Here is a 709-nt window from a genome sequence, read left to right on the forward strand (position 1 = left end):
GCCTGACGACGCGCGTCTCGATCTGTGGTGCTTTGGGTATCGTTCTACCTCTCGTTCGTGATTTCTTGTTTGTTTTATTAGTGTTTCATTCTTTGTTATTATTATCGTTGATTAGTTGTATTAGTACTAGTTGTTGTTGGTGTTGTTATTGTAGTCGTAGCAGGAGTAGTACTAGTTGTATTTCGTGTAATCGTAACGCACTTTTTTTCTACGTATTCTCAATTTGTCCCCAGTTCTCGGTTCTCTTCTGCGTCGACTCGTTCTAATATGCACTCGTCTATCTAGCTCGGAATCTTTATCCTTCTCTCTCTCTCTCTCTCTCTCTCTCTCTCTCTCTCTCTCTCTCTCTCTCTCTCTCTCTCTCTCTCTCTCTCTCTCTCTCTCTCTCTCTCTCTCTCTCTCTCTCTCTCTCTCTCTCTCTCCTTTCCCCCACGGCTAGGAAGAGAACGCTTACTGTAATCCTTCGAGTGTGATTCTCCAAAACAAAGACCGAAGGATTACTCTTATGGCGAGAGGTGGAGAATGGTAGTTATTTGATATTAGTGGTGATACGAAAAGATGAATGATAATGACAATTAGGAATAATTGTCATAATGATGGTAAAGATATAGTAATCATTAATCTTAAAGATTATCATTAATCGCCATTTTCTTTGGCCGGGTTCTTTATTCGCCATTACCCCTTTTCACAGATCGGAAAAGAGTGAGCA

The sequence above is a fragment of the Penaeus japonicus genome, unplaced genomic scaffold (genome assembly GCF_977035675.1).
Source record: "Penaeus japonicus unplaced genomic scaffold, GWHDUDI00000001_assembly GWHDUDI00000030, whole genome shotgun sequence".
Classification (NCBI taxonomy): domain Eukaryota; kingdom Metazoa; phylum Arthropoda; class Malacostraca; order Decapoda; family Penaeidae; genus Penaeus; species Penaeus japonicus.